Here is a 26,987-nt window from a genome sequence, read left to right on the forward strand (position 1 = left end):
TTCTTGCGTAGCGCTTGCTTGCCGTTCCCTTTTTCCTTGATGTCTTCGCTCATCTTGTACAAAAGATCCTTTCATTTAATCCAACATTGAGAGAGCACTGAGAGAACTAAAGAAAAGTCCAGGAGAAGCAAGCCGCTCTAATACCTGCTGCCCTCTTGTTCTTGATTGTCAACACACACTCAAACAACTCAGTCCAAACAGCACTTGAGCGGCTTGGGTGTTTTGGTTGGTGCCAGTTCCTACACACGCCACAGGTCACTGTGAGGGAGACGGGGGAGGAGAAACCACAGGAGCTTTTATTGGAGTGGGCAGAGAGATCCGTGGGCTGGTTCTTCTGACCTAGCTGCCCACCACTCCCTGACCGACACAGTTGGGTCTTACTGATTCACTGGTGCTCCTCTCACAGACTAAATGGTGCTGATGGAGACTCGCGCTCTTCCCTAGCAGCCAAACATCGAGAGGGAGGGAGAGAGAGAGGGGGGTGGGGGGGAGGAGTGGAGTGAAGAAAGAGGGCGGTGGAGAAGGAGCGCAAAGATGAAGCAATTGCCATGGAGAAACCCCCTGTACAAATAAGAGGGGTGAAATGAACACAGAAGAAATGGTTAATTAATGGTTGATTAACGCCTGCTGATAGAAATTGCACACCCGCCGTCTCTGAGCATGGCCATTAGTGAAATGCCAGTACAGAAGAGTTGACAGCCAAAACCTAGCGGGGTCGGGTTACTGGTCAGTAGTAGATGATGTCACAAAGAAGTCACAAAAGAGAGCAAAAGTGACCATACACATTTTCACCGGCCTTGGTAAGTGCAAGTCATTTTCTATTTCATTTTGTCTATATAAGTATTTCAAACAAATCCTCAATAAAGAGTTGTATGCCATGATGTAATCAAAAAACAGTGCTATATTAGATAGGGATGCAATAATATTACAAATCCAGGTGATATACTGTATAAGTACTGTATAATTATTTTAAATTTTTGGTTGATAACGAACATGAATTAAATAAAAAATTTAAATCTAAAAATTTAAATCATTAATTGTTAGTAAAATCATTATTCAAAAGTACAAATGCTACAAGTAAATTTAGGCATCACAACATTATAAATGAAAAATAGACTTTTTGAGGAAAAAAAAGTTTAATTTACATCTTTAGCATAACAAATTATTTAAAAACTAACAATAATTTAATAATAAATATTATAAATTTAATACTGATAAAATATATTAATAAATGAAATCAACATATTTAAATTAGGCTTTAAAACACTAATTTGAAGTATTAAAAATAAATAATAATTTTGAGAAATACATCCATAGATGCAGTGTTAATAATAGTATTAAAGACTAACCAAATGGCTTTACATATATATATATATATATATATATATATATATATATATATACACCCAAAAATAAAAATTGACCATTCTTTCTTCAGGATAATGGGTAGTAGTTCATCAAAGGAAATTTGGCAATTATCAATTATGTTAAAAAAGATGTTAAAATCACATTATCTTTTGGCATCTACAGAAGCATCTATTATTGCTTAACAACTTTGGAGCTCAAGGTAAAAACTGATTCCTCTATAAAAAGAATGACTGTGATTTTTACTTTTGAATTCCTACATTTGAGCTCTAATCCACTTGCAGTAACTGAAGGAAGGGAACGCTTAGCCGGAGTGTCTGTGCAACGCCTCTGGCCAGAGAACAATAAACTGCAAAGCTTATACTCAACCTCCAGAGAGGAACCAGCATGGAAGCTGCAAAGCATCATGTGATCCGATTTTCCAGTTGCACAGCATGCGATAATAAGTTAAAAGGATGGAGATGTAGAGAAAGTATATTGTGGGCTGTTTATATTGCACAACATTTTGCTTAGACATCACTTAAGCTGTCTAAATGCGGGTCTGATTAAAAAACAGTCACCATTTGAACAATGCTTAACAATTACCTACTCATCGCTGTCTCTCCTCTGAGTGCAGCACCATTTAATATTCAAGAACACCACAAATGTGATCTGAACCTGTAACAATGGATTCATTCTCTATGCGTGAGTTTGTAACGGAGAGCTACAGCAACTGTTTTCTCTTTTTGGTTCGTGGTCCACATGAATATATAGTGTTTATGTAGCTGTATGTCCATTATGGTTTAAAATGAAAACAAGTATATCAAAGAGAAGCTTCTCTAGTCTGTCCTCTGCTGGCCATTGAATGTTATGACATAAACAATACCACCCTGCCCTTTTCGAGATCACAAAAATGTAGAGATCCTTCTGTTAAGATCAAATGTATACGCCTATATTATATGTGTCACTATGATATTAAATTGATTGATTGATATGTACATACAATATTCCATCATATAAAGAAAAGGAAAGCTACCAATGCACACTTCATGCCTTAAAGTTGGCATGCAAAGAAAGTTGTCTTTTCTTCCCTATTGTATATATCCAAGTGAAACGGCTTCTCGAGCAAGAACAAATGTAGGGTAAATTACCTCATAAAAGATTAATTGTACATTAGAAAAGAAGGCAAATAAGCATCCACCAAACCTATGAATTCTCAGTAACACACGACTCCACTATAGTAGTGCAGTTTCTCACCCTTAATTCAATCTGGCAACAGAAGCACATGCGTCACACCTAACAAAAGGTGACAAAACTGAGATTACTGAATCCTACCCCCTCCTTCACTATTCCAACAAGACACGATTTTCCATTATGTGCAAATTATGATGAAATATGATTTCTACAAAGGTAATAAACTGGCAATTAGAGATGATCATTCCTTTTAACATTAAAGGTCTGTTCTTCGCCATTCCATCTTTCAAACTTTAGTTAGTGTGTAATGTTGCTGTTAGAGCATAAATAATACCTGTAAAAATATAAAGCTCAAAGTTCAATGCCAAGCGAGATATTTTATTTAACAGAAGTTCCCTTTCAAAGCCTACAGCGAACGGCCGGTTTGGACTACACCGCTGCACTTCCTTCATGAATGACGTCACTAGAACCGTTTGCTGACTAACCCTCCGCCCACAAGAACACGCAAAATAGGGGGCGTGGTCTTGTTGCTCTCCCACGTGGAGAAGAGCGCGCATTCAGAGCTTGCATCTCCCCGTTATGGTAAGAGGCGGGACCTTTCCGGGCAAAGTGCGCTAAGCTGCTGTCCAATCACAACACGGGAAGCGCTGGCCCAATCAGAACTCGTTACGTATTTCTGAAGGAGGGACTTCATAGAACAAGGAAATCATCAGGCCATTTTTAGGACAGAAGAAACAGCGCTGTACAGATAAGTAAATTATGTGAAAAATACAGTTTTTTTAAATGCAAAACATGAACTCATGTTATATTGCACACTGTAAACATAATTAAAGCTTCAAAAACACGCTAAGAAAGGGACCTTTAAAATGATTAGTTCACTTTAAAATGAAAATGCCCCCAAGACATGGGCGTCGGAAGCAAATAAAAAGTGGGTGGGTCAGTAGCGGCTAAGACAAATATGATAGGTGGGGAAATTGTTTTGCGGGGGGTCTGGGGGTTCTCCCCCAAAAAAAAATAAATGATTTCATAGATGTGATTTTGTGCATTATGGTGCGTTTTAGGCCATATCCCTTTCCTATACCAAAAAATACCTCAAACCAGTCAATACCAATAGTCTAATAAAAAGGCTATATTCATTTAACTGCCATAGAAATCAACAGTTTCACAGATAATGATAATAAACAAGTTGCATGTTTTTTATGCTCCGTATCCAGACAGACAAAGTGCCGTTTCCTAAATGATTGATTGGGCCAGACAAAATGACAGGCCCATGCCCCAAGATGTACTCACCCTCAAGCCATCCTACACTGTAAAAAAAAATGTCTCCAATTGAACATTTTCAAGTGACTAATCACATCTACATTTTTCAGTTGGCCGAGTTGAAATTCTGTGAATTGATGCAATTTAATTCACAGAAATTCAGTTCAGCCAACTGAAAAATGTAGATGTGATTAGTCACTAGAAAATGTTCAATTGGAGACCTGAATTATTTTTTACAGTGTAGGTGTATATGACTTTCTTCTTTCTGATGAACAATCCATATTCCATATCCATATTTAACATGTTATAAAGAAAAAATTTAGAATAACGTAGAAAGTGTAACGCCTCTCGCAGGTCAAAACGCTTAAGATGCGCCCAACATTATACGTTTATTGTAATAATCTCGATATTTTACTTTTAACGCGTTAAATAAACGTGTGGCATATGTTTATGGTGCACTTTTTTGAGCTTCAAACTTGTGGGCCCTGTTTACTGCCATTAAAAAACCTTGGAAGCATCAGGATATTTATTAATATAACTTCAATTGTTAATCAGAAAGAAGAAATTTATAAGATGGCGTAAGGGTGAGTAAATCTCTGGGTATTTTTTTAGGTTTAATATGGGTTAAACACTATTGACTAGCCTGATAAGACAGACTCACATCAAGATGTTTAGTCTGGAAACTCACCATAGACAGGGCTCAATCCGAGGGGCGGGATAAACGGTTGTCTTTCAAACTCCCTCTGCACGCGATAGGATAGCGCTACAAGCAACCAGAGCAACGAAGGTGAAGAGGAGCTAGCTGTAAGATTAAACTTTCGCCGTATCTGTTCAGCAAAACTCTGAACACATCTTCCCTTTTTAAGAATGACTTCAGTGCCGTTCTTTGTTCTTTTCTCTGAGAAAAGCTTAACTCCAAGTCTTCCAGAGGCGCGGTCAAAGCCGCCGTTCTCCAGCTTCTGTGTTTACTAGTAGCACGCAAGCGCAACTCGGCTGTCATTATGTTAAGCCCCTCCCACCGACTCTATACACAATGTGATTGGTCCGGCAAGAGTTAGGGGAATACAGCTCAGAAGGGTATTGAGAGTTGCTAGACGACACTCGCGGCAGATTCGGTTTGCTGCCGCTAGGGTGCGTCTAGATTTCTAGGCTAACTATTGACAGTATGTGACATGCTAACAATCAATTTGTTGGGACATGGTTTAGTTTTGGGTTAATCCTGAAAAAATAATAATAGTTGAATATCTGTTAAATGCAGTCTTTAGCATATCTCAAAATTAATATTGTATACATTGTTATACCATGCATTAAAATGATGTGATGCCTAAATTCACTTGCACATTTAAAATGGACATTTTTAGTTTATTTAGGCAAAAATTGCATAGAATTGTATTAGCATCGGTATCTGCAACAGCAAGAAATGTAATATCAGTGCATCACTATGACCATAAGTGAGACTACATGGTCTAAATATTTTGTTAGGTCACCTAAAAAGTGTTTCAACTTGTAAAATCTTATAAATTGGTTTATTCAAGTCAAAAATATAATTTGACTAGATAAGATTATAAAAACACAAGTCATTTTAAGGGTTTAATTCATCTGGATGCCCATAGATAAAAGTTTAATTTATACTTCAGAGGTCAAATATCACATTTTATACAGAATAGTGTTGTAGCAAAAAAAATCTGCTTTAAAATCTCGGGAACACTTGCACCAAAGACTTCTAATGTAAAAGCATTACTTTAAACAAACTGAGGCATGAAAATAATTTTCTGTGGTAATCAACAGAATGTCAAAGATGTGCACACAGCTTGAATCCTGAACATTCCAACCTGACCACTCAAACCTGACATGTTTCATTCAAGCTAGACAGAGCGCAACGGAACGCAACAAAATGTAGGGAAGTGTGGGTTTTATTGAAACTGGATTATGGTACCTCAAAAATGCAATGCAAAAACAACACTGCACTGAAAAAATAACACGCAGTAACATGCAAGGACCAACGATATCTACGTACATCTGCGCTACATAAAATAATACATTTAAATAATGCTAAATATATTTATGAAATCTGATGGCATAAAAAGACATTGTGTCAGTTCAGAGCTAAACTATATTGGCAAAAGTTTTGGAACATCTGCCTTTACATGAACATGAACTTAAATGACAGTTGGCCCACCCTCTGTAGCTATAACAGCTTCAACTCTTCTTTCCCCAATGTTTAGAATTGTGTTTATTGGATTTTTGACCTTTCTTCTAGAAGCCTATTTGTGAGGTCAGGAATTAATGTTGCACATGAAGGCTTGGGTCGCAGTCTCTGCTTTAATTTCAAAAGGTGTTCTATCAGGTTGAGGTCAGGATATCCATGTCTTTATGGACCTTGCTTTGTGCAATGGTGCACAATCATGTTGGAACAGGAAGGGGCCATCACCAAACTGTTCCCACAAAGTTGGGAGCATTAAATTGTCCAAAATGTCTTGGTATGCTGAAGCATTAATAGTTCCTTTCGCTGGAACTAAGGAGCACAGCCCAACCCCTGAAAAACAACCCCACACCATAATCCCCCCTCCACTTAACTTTATACGTGGCACAATGCAGTCAGCAAGTATTAGTCTCCTGGCACCCGCCAAACCCAGACTTGTCCATTCAATTGCCAGACAGAGAAGCATGATTCGCCACTCCAGAGAACACATCTCCACTGCTCTATAGTTCAGTGGCGGCGTACTTTACACCACTGCGCTTTGCATTGCACTTGCTGATGTAAGGCTTGGATGCAGCTGCTCGGCCATGGAAACCCATTCCATGATGCTCTCTACACACTGTTCTTGTGCTAATCTGAAGGCCACATGAAGTTTGGAGGTCTGTAGCTACTGACTCTGCAGAAAGTTGCTGATTTCTGCGCACTTTGCAGCTCAGCATGCGCTGACCTCGCTCTGTGATTTTACGTGGCCTACCACTTCGTGGCTGAGTTGCTGTTGTTCTCAGTTGCTTCCACTTTGTTATAATACCACTAACAGTTGACCGTGGAATATTTAGTTGTGAGGACATTTCACAAAAAGTACCATGGTTGAGTTCACTGAGCTCCTGAGAGTGACCCATTCTTTCACAGATGTTTATAGAATCGTCTGCATGCCTAAGGTGCTTTATTTTATACACCTGTGGCCATGGCCATGGAAATAAATGGAACACTTGAATTCAGTGATTTGGAGGGGTGTCCTAATACTTTTGGCAATATAGTTTATTATAAGTTAACCAAACTGCAGAAATCAGTTTTTAAAACATATTTAGTATCCATTGTCTGGCTGCTTATATCCTTTAGCATATCTCCCAGCAAAGAAGTGTCAATTCACCTGTTTTGAACTCCATTTGTTGTAGTATAATTGTGTTGGTATATTTCACTTCTCTGTGAACCTAGCAGCACAGAAATAATACGACACTGCTTTTTAAAGAACAGCAGGGTTATTTTTTTTTGTCCTCATGCAATACTCTTGTGAAATCACAGCGGGATCAGTGACATGGTTTATTAAAGCAGCAAAAACTAGAAAATCATTGAAAGCAGCTCTTGAAAAAATTAATGAAGCAGCTCTTTTGCTAAAAGCTTTGTCCAACTGATTTGTTCAGTTATTACAATTTTTCTGTGTACAGTGTAAAAGTACATGACTGGCCATGCAAAATAGCTGCAGCAAAACACACTTGAGCACAATTGGCAGGATAGTATTAAAGGGTTAGTTCACCCAAAAAAAGAAAATTCTGTCATTAATTACTCACCCTCATGTCGTTCCAAATCCACAAGACCTTTGTTCATCTTCAGAACACAAATGAAGATATTTTTGATGAAGTCTGTGAGCTCTATGACCCTTGCATAGACAGCAATTTAATTAACACTTTAAATGCCCAGAAAGGTATAAAAACATCATTAAAAACGTCCATGTGGCTGACTACAGTGGTTCAAACTTAATTTAATGAAGTGGCGAGAATGCTTTTTTTGCGTTAAAACAAACAAAAATAACTTTATTTAACAATTTTGTCATGGCCTGTGCCAGTCTACTATGCAGTTTACGTTGTAAATACAGTACAACTCCCGCATCATCATCACACGCATGCGTCGTGGTGCTCACGTGAACAGCATCAGCTGCCGTAGAACTCCAAAGCACTGCATTATTTAAAATGTAAACTGTGTAGGAGACTTAAACAGGCTAGACTTAAAATGTTGAATAAAGTTGCTATTCTCAGACATCAATGTTTTTACTATGAGGGTCCAATATCCTCATCTTTAATGACCATTTTCACTGTTTAGTGTTTTTTTTTTCTTCAAAATATTACTGGGACACCATGTCATCCGGACTAAAGAGAACAAGGACAACCCAAGTTCCAAGTTGTTATCAGTGCAAAAGCCTGCATCTCTGATGGTATAGGGTTGCATAAGTGTGTGTGGCATAGGCAGTTTACACATATGGAAAGGCACCATCAATGTTAAAAGGTATATCCAAGATCTAGAACAACATATGCTCCCATCCAGCAACATCTCTTTCAGGGAAGACCTTGCATTTTGTAACATGACAAGGCTAGACCACATACTGCATCAATAACAATATCATGGCTGTGTAGAAGATCGGGGTACTGAAATGGCCAGCCTGCAGTCCAGATCTTTCACTCACAGAAAACATTTGGCACATCATAAAGAGGAAGATGCGACAAAGAAGACCTAAGACAGTTGAGCAACTAGAAGCCTGTATTAGACAAGAATGGAACAACATTCCTATTCCTACACTTGAGCAACTTCTCTCCTTAGTCCCCAGATGTTTGCAGACTGTTATACAAAGAAGAGGGGATTCCACACAGTGCTAAACATGGTCTTGTCCCAACTTTTTTGAGATGTGTTGATGCCATGAAATTTTAAATCATCTTATTTTTCACTTCTCAGTTTAAACATTAGATATGTCATCTATGTTGTATTCTAAATAAAATATGGGAATTTGAAAGTTCCAACATTGCATTCTGTTTTTTGTTGTTTTTTTTCCACAATTCGTACAGTGTCCCAACTTTTTTGGAATCGCGTTTGTATATCAAATTAGAAATAAGTTATTGATTGCATCTTAAGCAGTACATTTTACATCCAAACACATTAATGATGTTAGTAAATAAATCAGATGCACCGGCATTGTTGGGGTCTCTTCTGAAACTCTAGAGGAGAAACACATGGGGCAAAATATCTGCATAAACACTTAAACAACTCTTTAAAAGAGATTTAATGTGCAAATTTTCATTCCTAGAGGTACATGCTCCTCCAGGGTGTAGACAGAGTGATCTTTTATTGTTGAGCACACACCTCTTATCATGTTGAAAAATCTTGAACTCCATAAAATAACTAGACCAACATTATGAACAGGCTGTGGGCTCAAAGGTTTACCTAACATCTAACCGTCTCTAAGTCAAGAGGATCACTAAGCAACTGCTCACCTGTCAAACAAATTCCACACATTTCTATGTGGAATGTCACACATCAGCCACAAACTGACAAGATTCTGCTTTATCCAGAAGTGAACTTCAGGCTTTTCTCTCTTACTTATGAAAAACTCAACAAAACTCAAAAGATCCAATGCAGATTTGAGCTGAGATCAAGAAACATTGCAACAGGAAGTATTTGATGAAACCATCAAGTGACAAGCAAAGACGTTAATCGCGTAATTTGTTTTGACAAGGAAATTGCATGACAACATGCCCTTATACTTTGATGGAAAAGCTACAGATAAGCAAAAATACAAATTCATGTGCATGACTGAACATGTCCACTATCACTATCACCATTCACCATCTCCCACAGTCCTATGGGAACACAGGGGCTTTATTCTATCACAGCGATCAGAAATCTTTGATCTGTTTAATTACACACTCCACACCTCACTACAAATATCTGTGCTTAGGGTTTACATCAAACATGTACAAACATTAATTTAGAAACATTACCTGTAGTATGAAGTTTAGTCTACAGGTGGCAGCATTAGTGGATTTTGTGAAATTATTTTGTTAAAAGTTGCGTCACATATCGGAACAAATGTGAAAGTAAAATGAAATATGGGCATGCAATCAAACTAGCCAAGGCTTGCATGTTGGAAGACAAGTTGATTGAAACTGAGAATTGACTAAACTGACTGCAAAATTAAAAATGAAACTGACCAAACTCCCTATCAGTAAGTCTTTGACATTTGCCATGGTATCTTATTCTACAAATCACAAATCTGTTATGAAACCTAGTGAGTAGCCTACCTAGACAGCATTTAAAGGTGTCATAGTTTCAAAGGATTTCATTCACCTTTGAAGTTCATGTAGCCTAAGGTACCTCTTTTGTTTGTTTTTTATAATGCACTGAAAAAACTAAGTGTAAAGGAAATTTTTGACATGCCGTTTTTGTTTGTGTCTCTTTAAATGCAAATGAGCTGCTGCTCCTGACCCCCCTTTCTATAAGAGGGTGGAGCTTCAAGATCATGTGTTTGCAGCTCCAGTTACCTCACGAAGACACTCAATGAAAATATCTGAAACTGTTCAGCTTTTTATGTTCAAACCAGGGTCAGTCAATAAAGGAGAGACTCAAGAAGAAGTGACCACATGTAGAATGCAACATGACGTTTCTGAATGGTAGTTGATACATTTAGGTAGCTGATGTGGAGTTGTGAACTCACTTCAAGTCATTGATTAGCATATTCTGTCATGATAATCTATAAATCGCTCATGTGGGAACTGTTGTAAGATGCCTACTGAGCCAGGGAATATGCTGCATGAAGATAGAACTGTATAGTTTACTTTAATTATGGTTATAACTTATGTTGTCATCTTGGTTTTATGAGATGCTATCGCATTTGTGTTACGTACTGTAGTGCACTAAAAGACGGATGCAACAGCTTGAGCAGACTCCCAAATGTGCTCTACTTCCAACAACTCTTCCTCTTTTCTAAAGCAGTCCAACATGGCCTCGCCCCCTTTGTTGTGTGTTCCCGGGGGCAGGGTTTATGTAAATTTTAGGGTTTGTGATTTTCACCAACCCAGGAAGCTGTTTGTTGTAGTCCTTAAAAAGTGATTTCTTTAAAACGAACTTTGAGCATCGTAACTTTGCAGATGTTGTTTATGCTCAAACAGCAACATTACACTAGCCTAGAAATCTAGACGCACCCTAGCGGCAGCAAATGTAATCTGCCCGCAAGTGTCGTCTAGCAACTCTCAACACCCTTCTGAGCTGTATTCCCCTAACTCTTGCCGGGCCAATCACACCGTGTATAGAGTTGATGGGCGGGGCCATAATGACGACGGCCGAGTTGCGTTTGCGTGCTTCTAGTAAACACAGAAACTGGCGAACGGCAGCAGTCTTTCGAATCAGCTTTGACCGCGACTCTGGAAGACTTGGAGTTAAGCTTTTCTCTGAGAAAAGAACAAAGAACGGCACTGAAGTCATTCTTCAAAAGGGAAGATGTGTTCTAAATTTTGCCGACCGGATACGGTGAAAGTTTAATCTATCAAGAAGCTCTGTTTCACCTTCGTTGCTCTGGTTGGTTGTAGCGCTATCCTATTGCGTGCAGGGGGAGTTTGAAAGACAACCGTTTATCCCGTCCCTCGGATTGAGCCCTGTCTATGGTGAGTTTCCAGACCAAACATCTTGATGTGGGTCTGGCTTGTCAGGCTAACATTACACACTAACTAAAGTTAAAAAAGTGAAATCATAATCAAGGACCCCTTTAATGTTTTAATTAAAGGACTAAGTATACAATAACGTGTTTGTTTTTGCAGGGGTAGAAACTGGTATTGAGAATTGTGACATTTTGGTATCATCCTTGTAGTCATTAGACAGTTAGAGTTTGGAACAGAGCCATAGTGTTTGTGTACAATGTGTCACACAAAAAGAACCAAGAGTGTGTTAAACAGCCACAGGGACTTTGGCAAAAGAGCCCGTTCCCATGCACTAAAAATGACTTGATTTTGGTGCATTATTAATAACTGCCATTTTGTGTGAAGCAAACTAGATTCTACACCATTGAACAAGAGGATTGCAGAATGTATCAGCAGCTGCTCAAATCTAAACAGGATATCAGAAAATGACATGATGCGTCATATATAATCATATCACACTAAATGGGGGGAGAATTTGATTCCACCGGCTGGCGCCGAGGAGAATCATATGTCATACAAACTGCTCATCTTCACATTACCCCAATTACATGCATTCATCAATTTACAGTGACTTATTACTGCATTATATTTAGGCTTTTAACTCATGACTAGCCACATTTATATATTACCGTACAGTGAAAGATATTGTGGTTTAGCAGTCTCCCCTCCTCCAAATTGACCGGTAGAGTGTAAATAATTGTTAAAATGTTGATTGAAAAAAGAATGGCTTTATTGTCGACCAGCACTCTTTCACTGTACAATGGACTACTCTGAAAGAAGAAGAAACGTGACACCATGTTTGAGTTTCAACAAGGATGTTTGTGATACTGAGGTCCAGTTCAGGCATTACTTAACACACAACCTCATGATGTACAGTAACCTCTGACATCAGCGGTGACAGCAAGTAATTGAACATTTCTAATGTTGGTGACGATGTCACTGTGGTAAGTAATGATGTCACTGTGGTAAGTAATGATGTCACTGTGTACACAGCCTAAGGTGGGGGGAAAACATTTGTTATCCATAAACATGTGCTTGGTAAACACACACACACACACACACACACAATATACCGAAATCCTGTCTGACATAAGGTAAGGTCACACATACTCCACAGGGCTTTTTTAATTTAGTGGAGGATCAAATAGATTATTAAAAGAAAAGCAAAAAATCAACTCATCGGAGGTGTGTCTGGTTAGCAATGTGCCTTCTAGCCATGCACTCATATGACTGTGTGCATGCAGGCTCAACTCCAGAACACACCTCTGTCCCCTGAGGTCACAATAACCACAGCCACTTCATGCCTTTGGCTTTCACTATCAGCACTCAAATCTGCTTATTATGGCCACACCTCTGAGGCCTGGCCGGCTCACACTGAAGCATGAAGATTTATGGGAAAGGAGATTACACATGACATTTTAAAAAGGTATATTGCTAGTTATATTACACTTTTCATCACTTCAAGTGTCTGGCAATTTTTAGCAAGTTTAATTCTGGTCAAACTTTGTGACTGTATCAAATAACTGTCTACTGGAAACGATGCATAATAATTTCCTTTTTTTTAACTAATCAAAATGACCCCAGAGCCCTAAAAAAATACCTTCTTTTTTTTGTCCAGAAAACTTATTTTATTTAATTTTGATAATATTTTAATACATTTTTTTTTTGGGAGATTTATTTAAAAAAAAATGCTGTTATAGTTTCACCATTTATTTTGCATTTGTGTGGGGCTGCGGGATGGGTGGGGGAGTTGTGTGCAGTCTGCATTGTGACTTTATTTGCTTATCCATATTGATTTTTATTTTATTTTTAAATAGAAGAAGAAAAACATTGCCCCTGTTATATGACCTTTCATTAATTTTACTGGAATTCCTAGGTGTGTATTGGGGATGTTGTCTCATGCCTTCATTTGTGTGTTTGTTCTGGATTGTGCCAGATTTTTAAAGGTGCCCTTCAATGAAAAATTGAAATAACCTTGCCATAGTGAAATAATAAGAGTTCAGAACATGGACATACTGTGAGTCTCAAACACTATCTTGTGCATGAAAAACACCACGGAAAAATAAGTGATTCTCAACATAATGCCATCCGTGATGCAATCGTTGGGGATCATTTGTATGTACCCACAACATTTGCATCTGTCCGAACATGTTCATTGTCAGGTGGAACTGACAGAGCTGAATCATCATGACTGCAGGTAAACAAGCGACACTCGAGGATAGTGAAAACGGCAGCTCTAGTGGACATAGATGTCATGCTCCAGATATATATATCCAAAAAAAATAAAAATAAAAAATAAATTAATTAATATATATATATTATAGACGTTTAAAATCTAATCAGTTAAATCATTTAAATGTTAAAATATGATTAAAATATAGAAAATACAAATGCTTTTTTAATTAAGTTGTACATCACAGTTTTTAGGCTATAAAAATACACTATTCCTCCAACCTTTTCAAATCTTTTAAATTATTTTTATTACATTTTTTTAATTTAATGTAAAGGCGTGACGTTAGACGTTTCTTGATGCATTGACATACGAACACACTAATAGTACAAATGCACCAACACACTGGTTGTATCTGACATATTTGTTGTGAATTCCAGTGAAAGCAGGAATGTGCCGTGAGCCTGAGGTGTGAAGATGGTGCTGTGTTTTTAACACATCTGGCAGTAAAACACCTCCTCATTCTGCCTGCATGAACCTGCCCTCCACAGCATTCCCCGTGAGCAAAGTCAACAATATGGATTAAGACTTTCTGGAAGAATGATAACACAAATATTACATTTAGATCCAAAACCACTGCACAATAGAAACTGAATTTGTAGACTTATGAAAACAAATGGCACTCATCTGAATGAAAGTGTTTTTATCTGTTTATCTGAGAGGTTGTGTAAGTGCTTGTGTTGCTGATGAATTTATATAACACCCTTATCAAAGCTGGCATTTGGCTTATTAGTCCTGGCTAACTGATCTGTACAATGCATGACTTATGTGGGAAATTCAAGTACAAAAAGATGGCATCAGCTCTTCAGTGCCATGAATATGTCAATCAACAGAATAAATGTTGTATTCTTGGCAGATGCAAAGTTTGTCATTGTAAGGAGAACAAACCTTGAGAGACAAATTCGATAGTAGCAACACATTTGCAAAATTTTGGCACAAAGCAATGAAATGATACAAAGGAATTCTTGCCAGAACTGAAAAAACACACAACCTTCCGGAAAAGCCTTCCGTATTCAACTTACAAAGAAAGTCTTACGCCTCTCGCACCTCAAAACGTTTACAGTTAAAATACACATTCCTATTCCCATCGCTGAAGTACCCCTTTAACGTTTAACATAACATTGACTTGAAACTAAATGTATTCTTGCTATTTTAAACAGTTATTAGTAGTTTTAGTTAGCCTGACAAGCCAGACCCACATCAAGATGTTTGGTCTGGAAACTCACCATAGACAGGGCTCAATCCGAGGGGCGGGATAAACGGTTGTCTTTCAAACTCCCTCTGCAGGCGATTGGATAGCGCTACCACCTACCAGAGCAACGAAAGTGAAACAGAGCTTGTTGATAGATTAAACATTCGCCGTATCTGGTCGGCTAAACCCTGAACACATCTTCCCTTTTTAAGAATGACTTCAGTGCCGTTCTTTGTTCTTTTCTCAGAGAAAAGCTTAACTCTAAGTCTTCCAGAATCGAAAGTCAATCAAAGCTGATTCGAAAGACTGCCGCCGTTCGCCAGTTTCTGTGTTTACTAGAAGCACGCAAACGCAACATTGGCTGTCGTCATTATGGCCCCGCCCACCGACTCTATACACAATGTGATTGGTCCGGCAAGAATTAGGGGAATACAGCTCAGAAGGGTATTGAGAGTTGCTAGACGACACAAGCCGGCAGATTAAATTTGCTGCCGCTAGGGTGCGTCTAGATTTCTAGGCTAAGTTTTAGTAGTACTAGAACTATTTTTTAAAGGGGTCATATAATGCCATTTTTGTACAAGTTAATATGATTCTTTAGTGTCTAAATTAAAAGTTTGTAATATACTTTAATAAAAAATTATTCTTAGTATTGTAAGAAAACACTAATTTTACCTGGTCAAAAGCAGCTCTGTTTTCAGCAAGCCATTCTAGTGCATACGGCTTTAAATCATAATGAGCTTTGCTCAGCCCGTCCCTCTGTTCTGTGGGGCGCTTTTTGAGGAGAGAGTTGCTTTGACAACAGTTGCGTATATTTTGGAAAAAGAATGGCAACGGTTGTCTATGATGACACAACGTATAAATTTGAACCCGGAACAAGATTACAGCCGGCGAGCTGGACGTTTCTAAATGGTTGGTTAATGTAATATCACTTTGATCTATCTTTGTATGCACTGGCATTGAAAAACTTTTTTTCTGCAAATTTAGGCTTGTCAGTGATGCGTAACATTATCTATGCAGTGTTAGGTACAACGGTCAAGGCTGAAGCTCTGACATTAGGTCACCACGGGAATGTTTAAACAGACACCGTTATAAACCATCTACAGAAGCAAGCTTAGTGTAGTGTTACCACGTTAACTTTATCACCAGCGTACACAGTTTGTAATAACACAGTAACCATAACACGTTGTTCATTATAAACATGAGATTATGAATTATTTTGAGAACAGCATAACTAGAAAGCATGCCGTTATGTAACTTAGCCTGTAAACGTTAGCCGCATTCATCGTGAAGCGTGCAAGCGTTTCAAACTACACACACTTCTCCTGGAGGGGCAGCTGTGTTCATTATTACACCCAAGAAAAGAACACCAATTGCTTAGACGCCATTCTGATCCAGCGTACAACAATGGTGGACTGTGACGACGACAGCTTGAGCTCGCTCAGGGCGGGTCTGAGTTGAAACTGCCTGTCAATCAACAGTCGTGTGAGGGTTGTCTGACGGTGTGACGTCGCGCGACCAAACGGCTCAATTTGAGATGGATTTTTATCATTATAGGATGGTTGTGTACAGGCACTGCCAACACACATTTCCGTACAATCAACTTGTAAAAGTGCATGTACCATTATATGACCCCTTTAATACTAATGTTGCTACTACTGCTTATTAATATAATAAAAATTATTATAATTATTTACATGATACTACTACTACCACTAATACTACTAATTACCATATTAATATTATAGAAGCAGTGCAAAATGTGTGTGATTTTAATGTTTTAATTACACAAATCACCAAAATCAGAATGTGAAAACTTGAATACCCCAATGCATCAACGATGATCTAAGCAGACTTAAACTGCCTTCCACTCCACTCCACAAGCACGAGCCTGATCCTGCTCTTTATGAGACTGCGGGCACAACTGAACCCATCACGTCAGATCTGCTCTCATCCCAGAGCTCCTGTGCACTGCCAGCCGGATTGTTCCTGCTGACAGGAACGCTGATTAGTGTAAATAAGTGCTAAAGACTCTGAGCCGGGTGACGGGACTCTTTTCGGCTCAAATAGGATCAGATCACAGCTTTAGATACCTGATCTTGTTGCCCTGCATGTCTTTGGAGCAAAGAAGCGTTTAACAGTGTGTGTGATTGTGAGCGTTTTACAGGCTTACACAACCAAAGTGAGTGATACTTCCAGGCAAGTCCTTCCTTTTACAAATAAAAGACCAAACAGAAAGGACAAACAAGAGAGTTTTCTTTTAGGACAAGCAGGATTTCAGCTCACGAACCTGTTCACAACAGTAATGGGATGCAGGCACCTGAAAAGCTGTTGACCCTGGACACAATAAAGCCGCATACACACACAGTTCTACAGTTACGGTTGCAAGCAATAAGCCTCAGTACTCAGGGAGGCAACAGAGCTACCCACAAATATCAGTGCAATTAAACTGGATACATTTAGATAGCTAGCTATAAATATTTTAAACGATTTAACATGTCAAAACTTTAATTAGCAAGCTCAGCAAGATTCAAGTTTGATGCATGCTGATAAAATCTGTGCTGCAGAGGAAATATAGGCTTTGCGGTTTTTCTGTATTGTGTAATGAATCTCTTTTTGAATCTTTTTTTTTTTAAATAAGCATATTTAATATACCCATTTAACATTACCGCTTTTTAAATTCTTTCTCGTGATTGCTCATGCACTCAATGGCCAATGCTATAAGTATGTACACAATCCTAAATTTTCCACTAGCGACTGATCTTTTCTGGCCTGACCTTTTATTAAATTTTTAACTTTCGTTACTGTGTAATGTCACTGTTTGAGCATGAAAAAGGGTTTCTCTCATCCCAAAGAGGTGTGAGAAACTTGTGTAGTCCCCGAACTATAGCTGCCTTGAGCAATGATGCAACTATTATTCCCTAGAGCGGGTTATGACAGAAACACATTCCACAAAATCTGGCACGTAAGAGGTGTTTTTACTTATGCTGTTTACATAGAAAATGTCTATGAGAAGAACCCCAGAGAAACTCGTCTGTTTGCTATGTGTGGCAATCAGTTGTTAATTAGCCAAATGTTTAAGCTATCCTAAAGTGAGATTATATCAGGTATCAGATGGCAAACACTTTCTTTATGGACGTTGAAAGACAAATTAGAAAAAGGTACACATTCACAAGACCCAAGGGCATGTCAAGAATTCCTCTAATATCCTAAAGCTTGGATGGTTTTTTTTAATTATGCAATTTTTCCTTAAATAAACTTGAACCTTGTCGAGACATTTGTTAAAGCATCGGTTTACTGCATATCTAATGACAGCATTTTCATCATGGATATCTATTCATTATGTATTTCTGAGATAATTCATGTAACAAAAAAAGCAAATGCCAAATTTTATATATATGTTTTTTTTATGTTAAAAAATAACAACAATATAGCACAGTAGAATTACACCTGACCTGACCTGACCTGGCATGACATACAGTATGTTAAAGGGTCAGTGATCTGCCCGACAACCTTTAGCAATACTCTACTTCTATACTCTGCTATACTATATTATAACCTTTAGTGCCTTATTAGTTAATTAAACTAAACAGCTGTCCTAGAGAATATGGTGTCAACATTACACATTTACCATATGAGTGTGAGAAACCAAATTGCACAATAAATGGCACATACAGTCTGTGAAGTCTACCTGTGATGTTTGCAGAGCTTAAATATCAGTATACACAACATTTAAAGGGTTACTTTAGCGCTTAGCATATGGCTTTCTATCAGTAGAAACCCTGGAGTATATTCGTGTAGTACCCCTTTAAATGCTCTTGCTTGAATGCCTGGGGCACACTATGGAAGACAGTCCCCATGGTAACCAACACAGTCTGATTTCTCCATGGTAGCCAAAACACCACAGGGATACAAATGTGAGCAGAAAACAAAAAACTAAAGAACAAAGACAGATTTGTGTCAGAGACTTCCACACAGGGCCTAAAATGAAGTGCGAGTAGAACGCACTTTCGGCTTTGTTGAGTATAATTTAAATATTCAACCGCAAGAAGATGCAAAAGGGAACTCAATTTGTTACTCACGCTCTGTGTGGGAACTGTGGGAACTCAGAAACGCACGCCCAGAAAACTGCGTCTCAGACTGTTCCACTTATTCTTGCATTAAACGGACATATTCACACAAAATACAAAATAAAAAATGTATTTAATATTTATGGCTGGTAAATTTTCTTAAGTCATCGGCCATTGGCATGTTTGGCAAAAGTGGCAAAGGCCCTGTTTCCACATATCAAACATTCAAACTAATCTGACAATTTTCTCAGTTTACTGTAAACAAATAAAAAAGATCATTGACATGCATTATACAGCAAAGGTTGGAGTTAAAAATCTTGATTTGTGCTTTACTGTAGAAACAAAGACACCTTCATGTTGGATGCACTGGGGGTAAAGCAGGTAAACATTCAATTATAATTTTTGGGTGAACAAACCCTTATCTGTATAGATCTTACATGTGATCCTGTAGCAGGACTGGCAGACACCAAGATCATGGGTTTAATTCTGTAATTTTTTTTTTTTTTTTTTTACATATTTCCATCATTGTTACATGTTGAAATTTCTAAGTTAACACAAAACAGTCAACTAAATATATGTTTTATGTGCTCACAAAATTTAGGAATTAAAGGTCATATCATAATATTGCAATTTAATCATTATGTTTGCAATGCATATCTTAAAGGTGTGTAATTTCTGTGGCATATACAAAATTGCAATTCAAGTGGCTCAACTGGACTGGGGGCAAAAACACTATAACAGAGTACTTTGTAAGTCCACAATATGTCAAGACTAGTATTTTCCATCCCTTTTCCATTTTCATGTATTTTTTGAGTATTCTCAAAGTGCACTACCACAACTGTACCACACTGACTGTAGAAACTAACAGGACCACAGAGTTACTGTGTAAACAGTCAGGGCCATTTAATGTGAGAGCAGGAAAAAAGAACAAAGACAACTAAACAGGAAACAGTATAAGAGACATACAGCTTAACACATAAATAACCCTTACACGAATAACAACCACAACTCAAATGTGGCACATGAGCGTCTAAAGAACTGCAGATCTACACATCATTCAGAATGGCTGCTCTTTCTCTTCTAAAATTTATGGTCTCTGCTCTTGGCCCATTTCCTCACTGATGGCACAAAAGACATTTTTTAGCACCTCAAATGGTTGCATAGCAAAAATCTAAAAAGTGTCATGGCACTATGGTCCCCCAGACATAGTTTACCACCTTATATCATACTTTCCCCCAAGAGATGTTGCTTAGTTATGCAATTTGTTTGTAACATACTAAATGCAGGACACACTAAGAGAATACAGCAACGAATTCATAAGAGACTTGACATGAAGGGTTTGGAATATAAAATATTTAAATCAGGGTGCATTGCAGCTTATGTAGCTCATTGTTACTACACTGCCACATCGTCAGGACATCATTTCATGTATATCGAATGTTTCTTCTTATAAATAAAAATACTTCTAATTACTGAAAGCAATTACTGAGAGTGATTACTTCAATTGCTAAAAATACCATTAAGACCCCCCTGTGACCAGTGCTGTGAGCTGAAAAACTTTAAAATTACATTTAATATAACATTTCAGCTTTATGACTTTATGAATGTGGTGTAAGCATAAATTAAGTTAGTACATAGTAATAGAATTAACTTTTTGTATGTATCTTAATCATTATTTTAAAGAGAACCTTGTGCTTTTTTACATTTTTTTAACTTGTTGTTTGAGTATGGAAAAAGTCTGCACAAAGTCACTCCAAGGTGAGTAATTCTCTATATTAGTGCACACTGTTTTTGAACTCCTTGATACACCTTGAATGTTTCTTCCGGGACGAACACATCACAATTTTCCTCATTTAAACAATCCCCACCCAAGACATATGAAAAAAAGGGGCAATGCCTGGTTGAATTGTTAGTATTTTGTTAAAACTCGCTGTTATGGTAAGAGGCGTGATATTGCCCAAACACACTCAAAGCTGTTGACCAATCACACACTGGTCCAGCTAACAAATCAGAGCCGACTGCACTTTTCAGAAGGAGGGACTTCACAGAAACCTGAACTAAACAAAGCGTTACTGACAGACTGGAAAGCGAGGTGCTGCAACATTTTAAAATATTTTTAAAAAGTTTACTTTTTTTATTATACAAATATCCTATTTTATGTTTAAATACGCTGTTTTTGACGTGCATGATACGCACTTTATGCCGTGTATATGACACTCTTGGGTAGGATTAGGGTGGTTCGTGCTGTGCGTATAATAATACGCCATAAAGTGCGTATCATATGCACATGAAAAACAGCGTAGCATATGCACGCCAAAATGAGTTTTGGCATCTACATTCCATGACATTGCACACTCGTACTATTTATACACATTTACATGTGATCGGGTGGTTTTACAACCTTAAATAACCTTGCCTTGTCATTTAAATTGTTGGTCAAATAATCTGGTATTTTAAGAGACGCATTAACTTTGAGGTTCTGCAGGACAGTTCCACCGTGCATCTTCACTTTTTTTACTTTATGCACAGAAATTAAAAACATAGAAGAGTGAACGCACTTTGAACATATTTTTGAATAAATGAATGGATGGGTTTTATTTCATTAAACATAAAGGCTAAGCCTTTAAAGGCTAATACACTCAGGAGACCGTTTATGAAGAATGAGTTGCGTCTGCATCTGCCACATTCTCCACAGAAACTAAGCAAATCAGTTAACAGTGCAAAGACATCCTGTGCTGACAGTAATTTGCACAGCTCAACTGTATTACAACACTCTTCTCCTTCATTTCATCATCGTTTGATGAATTACTGCTCCCAGAATCAATGGAAAATATACATCACTTGTTTCTCACCTGCTTTCCACTGTTAATAGATTACATTAATCACAGCAGGCAAATATTGCTGACTTTTGTGATTAAGTCATAATCTTTTATGAGCCTAAATTTCATAAAAATGAAGTGATAGGGACATTAAAATGGCGCAAAATGTCATTCAGTCCATGTCTGTTGTAGTATATTCCACTAAAGTTCTTTCTGGCTGCATTAAAAAGCCCTTTACTGAGCTCTATAAACTTTTATGGATACTATAACAGTGACCCAAGTTAGCGAGATGTTAGCAGACACAATAGATTACTAGGGTCCAAAGGTAAACCTCTGCAGTAAAACAATGCTCAGGAAGAATTTTCAGAGCATTCTGGACTTGTCTAATTGTTTAAGTTTAGACTTGTGGACATATGCACGTTTAATTTCAGCCTAAGGCTTTCCACAGACAGAAAGTTCACTTTCCAAATACTCTGAAAATCACCTATTCTGTCTCCATTTTTATCCTGTTAACAGTTCCACATCGCAATGTTTTGTGTTTAATATACCTTCTCAAATGCACTCTCAGTATATTGTGCCGAGAGGCTTCTAGCACACTGCATGTAGTACCCTAAGGCTACGTTCAGACTGTCAGTCCAAAGCTGCATTTTTTGCATATCCAATGAAATCCACAAGTCCGAATGACCAAAAATCACGTGAAATGCAGTTTTTTCACATTTGTTTTAAGATACATTCATATGTGGTTTGAAATCCTATTCAAATCCCATTTCTCTGATCGGATTTTGCGTGGTTTATGTGACTTTCTCACGCAAAGCAAAAGCGTCAGACGTAGTTATAGGAAACATGCTGAAAGAATCTGCAGAAAAGTTGTGTTGTAGCAAAGTGTCGGTCGAGCAGAAAATGACAATGGCTGCTTCTGAGAACCTAGGCAGCTGACTCGTTGCCACGCTGCCTTATGAGCTAATGGTTTGTAAGGCAGCGTTTTGTGCATGAAGGCACCTCACAAAACTGATTTCGGAAAGACTTCTTAGGCAGTGTAACAGTTCAACAGCAAAATAGAGAGAGCTTTGGTGAGAACTAAACAAATATTTAATTACTACATTAGTAATTTCTCACTAGAAATGACATCAAAAGTAGAAAATATTGGTAAAAAAAACATATATTTACACACAAACTGACCAACAAACGCACCTTTCGGACACCATCTTTTTTCCTTAGCTCAGCTGTCACTGAATGGAAAGCACAGGATTGTGGGATATCAAAGGCAGAGAAGGATACATTTATGCTGTCTTCAAAAATCAATCTGATGAAGATATTTCAGGAGACAGGAAGTGAAGCTAACATCAGAGTCGGACGTGGCTCGATGCCTTCCTGCCTTGAAATGTGTCCTCCAAAGGCAGCATTTTCCAGGTTTCATAGGCAGCCAATGTAACAAAGACATGTTTTGAAACAGGCAGAGACGACAGCGCTGAATCAAGTTTGCAGCACAATTTCTGAAAAGTGAAGCCAAAGTGTCTTGATCGTCCAAAGGTGGTTGGTCCCAGTATAGGTCATAAAACCCGCCCTCTCCATGAAATGTAATTAAAAGTGATACAAACAAAGATGGTTTCTGTCATTTAAGGTAGTTTTTGTCATATTGAAGTAAATTCAAGTATTCATTTTTTAAATAAGATGTGTTTTAGTTAGTTATTTGATGCTATAAAAACGGTGGCGTCATGATTGACAGCTTCTCTGAGTGAAATAGTCACGGAGGCACCTATGGACATTTTTCGAGATTGAATCTTCAACTTCAAATTCTACATTTCTATGTTTCAGCCCAACATAATGAGTTATTTTGTAGTAAACTGTAATGCGGGAGTGTGGGCAGGGTTTTGATATCTCAGCTCTACTTCTTACTCTCTACTGCGCAGACCCAGATCCCAAATCACAAGATATCAGTGCCATATTGGGACTTCGTCGGCTTAACTTTTCAACAGTGGAAGAGAGTGAAGGCACGTCATCTTTTTTACGGTCTATATGCTAAATAAACCCACTCATACCAGCTTCCTACGGTTCTGCCGCTGCCTCCGAAGACACAGTAATCCTGCGTGTGCGGCTGCACAATGTTATGTTGTAAATAAGACATATGTATTGCAAACCCCTCTATGTTGCGGTTGTTGTTGCTGTTAGTCTTGTGCCATACTGTAGACTGACGTGGTCATACTCAATAGTCAGAATATGAGTCTTATACTGCTCCATTGGGCTGTGATTATGGAGCATGTTTCAACCGAACCAGGAAAGACCTCAATTGGATAGACCTACAACCAATCAGAGCAACGGAGAGACGCATTGCATTAGTTGTCAAATGTCGACAGAGCTAAACTGCTCTGTTACAAAGTCCACGTTTTTTTTCCGTGGGTTGTTTTCCACGTCCGCGGGTTGAAGCAACTATTCTGTGATAGTAGACCCATGAATGCGAATTTTAGCAAGCAACCTTGCCAAAATAACACACATTTTACCCCCTAAATGCCTTCCCCCCCCCCAGAAATTACACACTTCCAACTATGCCTTAACAAGAGACTCAATTATTTGGCTTGCAAAATAAGACAGCAATTATTGTGCAATATTTCCATGTCTTATTGACCTATATTGAAAATGAACCTTTTACAGAACCACATTCAGAATGAAAAAGCAAAACACTTGACATTTGTTTTGTTTATTTATTATTACAAAAGTCTTGGTTTAGAGGACAAGGTTGGACACTGAGGGGTAAACCAATCATCATAAGGCATATGAAATTACATTTTGTCTTGACTTTGGAACAATATCTCTCGACCGACTGCATGATGCATAGGTCAGTCATCTGGGCAGCTGAAGTCATCCGTACCTAAGACATATCATGACATTCTTTTTTTACCCCATCGCTCGGGTAGCCACTAAAAGACTGTCTCATTCACCATCTGTATCACCGCCAGCTGTGTCAGTCAAACAAACCAACAGCCCCAGTGAGTCATGGGCCAGCACTTATAACGTTTGCATCATCAACGCATCACTGGCTCATTTGTTTGTCTCCAGAAGAAGCCTGAGAATAGACTACTTGAATGTTCGGCATTCAGATATTCTACTAGGGCCCAGCTGAGATAATAACTGTATCACACAGGCCTTTCTGTTATTGTGGCAGCAACAAAAAGTGGACAAGTGCCAACTGCATAAATTAAAGGGAAATGCACACAACTGAATCATATTAAGCCCAGAAGCCCCTTAGAGGCAAGCAGGCATTTGTCAGGAATGACAGACAGACTCCTGACTGAGGAACACACACACTTTTACATAGTGATAATCTCCATACATGGGATGGAAAGAGCAAATGCATGACGTTCAGGCACTCTCTAGCTTCAGGGGCAGGATTTCTCTATACCCAACCCACTCTGGACATCTGAATAACCTGTATTTCCTTGTTCCACCTCATAGATTGCCAACACTGTAATAATAAACCATTAACTTTGTACTGCCGCTACAGAAAATGCCGCTATCAGATCCACAATAAACACCATAAGTTACATGATATATTGCAAATAAATGTTTGAAGCCGAAAGGAAACACTAACTAACAACATGTGAATGTAATTTGGGTTTGAATAAGAACAGCCTACATTTATGTATTTTTTCACCACATCCGACATTGATTAAATCTTTTTTTTTCCATGAAATTAATGTTTTTATTCAGCAAGGCAGCATTAAATGGATAGTGACAGTAAAAACATGTATAATGTAACAAAATATTTATATTTCAAATACATTCATCAAAGAAATCTGGAAAGAAAATGTATCACAACATTGATATAAGAAATGTTTCTTGAGCACCAAAATCAGCATACGAGTAATTTCTGAAGGATGTGACACTGAAAACTGGAGTAATAATGCTGAAAATTCAGCTTTGATCACAGGAATACATTACATTTTTAAATGTATTCAAACAGAAAACATGTATTTCGCATTGTAATAATATTTCACTATATCAGTGTTTTTACTGTATTTTAAATAAAATAAATGCAGTCTTGGTGCGCAAAACTTTTAAACATTTTAACGACACCAAACGTTTTACTTGTGTAAATGTTATTAATAACTTTCATTAATAACATTAACAGATATTTGTACAAGTACTGAAGCATTCCATAATTACATTCAAATAGCTATTTCATGTAGCTACATAATTCGTCATAATAGCCTAAGTTTGCAAGGACTTATAATCAAAATGAATTGCATTATTGAAATGAAAGTGAAAGTGTTGGCTTATTTATTAGTAGTTTAGTAGTAGGCTACTGTTAATAATAACATTATTATTCATGATACGAATATCACAGAGATTTGATGGCTCCTTTGACAAAATGCAATAGCAAAATAGCTTACATTAGCAAACAAATAGCAGCCTACAGAACCACTCTGAATACCTTAGCAACTGCCTAGCAACTCTCTGGCGACTATTCTTAGCGAATACAACAACCTAGAAACCCCAAAGTGCACTGGAAACCACTTCTTAATGGTCGAGTTGTCAGTGAGTTTTACAGAAAATGTAAATATAAAGAGTTAATAATGATTATGATTATGATGACATTCACACACATGTTGGTCAATATTTCTTAACTGTCAATTGTCATTGGAAGCCACGGGAAAAGCATTCACAACACGACAAAAACGTCCATTCAGATCAGAAAACGCGTTCAAAATCGAAACGGTGTACTGCAGGTGAGAGAGCGCGTCAGAGAATCCCCGCGAAACGCGCTCACCTTTTTAAAGATACATTTCACATGAATTCCGCTCAACCAAAACTGCATGCTTAGAAACATATTTATAAAGGCATTAACCAAACAAAAATATCAAAACCGAACACTCTGGAGATAACACTCTAGACCGTGACTTTCACAGCTGTCACGCAGTCTAAAGTAACAGAAGTAGGCTACTCACATCTGCATTAAATCGCTCTTTTAGTGACAGAAAGTGAGAGGAGAGTGAAGAGAAGATATCAGGAGTGATGTCCTCTCACCTGTGCAGGTTCGTTTTCACCTGTGCCGACGGTGGCCATGTTGAAGTAGATCCTGGAGCAACTGTACATTGAAATATCTGTCCCAGTGTACAGCAACTTCCTGCTCTGTCCATTGGCTCTGTTCCTAAAAAAAAAAATATGCATGCCAGCATGCAATAACACTCAAAGAGTTTCCTGTTACATTTAAAGAATGCTTTCGA

General features: G+C 37.9%; 1 long non-coding RNA gene across 1 annotated transcript; it reads left to right on the forward strand.

Moving 5' to 3' along the window:
* Positions 1-524: 524 nt before the first annotated feature.
* Positions 525-2,371, forward strand: LOC137055355 (uncharacterized). Its single transcript, XR_010899979.1, has 3 exons — positions 525-800; positions 1,531-1,567; positions 1,650-2,371. It is a non-coding gene; the product is annotated as an uncharacterized lncRNA (long non-coding RNA).
* Positions 2,372-26,987: the final 24,616 nt, after the last annotated feature.

The sequence above is a fragment of the Pseudorasbora parva genome, chromosome 21 (genome assembly GCF_024679245.1).
Source record: "Pseudorasbora parva isolate DD20220531a chromosome 21, ASM2467924v1, whole genome shotgun sequence".
NCBI lineage: Eukaryota > Metazoa > Chordata > Actinopteri > Cypriniformes > Gobionidae > Pseudorasbora > Pseudorasbora parva.